At 37.9% G+C, this 317-nt stretch overlaps 1 protein-coding gene across 2 annotated transcripts in view; it reads left to right on the top strand.

Moving 5' to 3' along the window:
* CROT (carnitine O-octanoyltransferase) overlaps positions 1–317 on the top strand; it is a 61,209-nt gene that overhangs the window by 38,330 nt on the left and 22,562 nt on the right. The gene's annotated exons all lie outside the window — the stretch shown is intronic.

The raw sequence follows: 317 nt of genomic DNA on the forward strand, positions 1-317 counted from the left end.
ATCCAGTATCGTGCATTGAACCTGGACTGGCGACTCATTTCATATATGATATTATACATGTTTCAATGCCATTCTCCCAAATCATCCCACCCTCTCCGTCTCCCACAGTGTCCAAAAGACTGTTCTATACATCAGTGTCTCTTTTGCTGCCTCGTATACAGGGTTATTGTTACCATCTTTCTAAATTCCATATATATGTGTTAGTATACTATTTGTATTGGTGTTTTTCTTTCTGGCTTACTTCACTCTGTATAATAGGCTCCAGTTTCATCCACCTCATTAGAACTGATTCAAATGTATTCTTTTTAATGGCTGAG

This window comes from Bison bison, unplaced genomic scaffold (assembly GCF_000754665.1).
Source record: "Bison bison bison isolate TAMUID 2011002044 unplaced genomic scaffold, Bison_UMD1.0 scf7180017864454, whole genome shotgun sequence".
Taxonomy (NCBI): domain Eukaryota; kingdom Metazoa; phylum Chordata; class Mammalia; order Artiodactyla; family Bovidae; genus Bison; species Bison bison.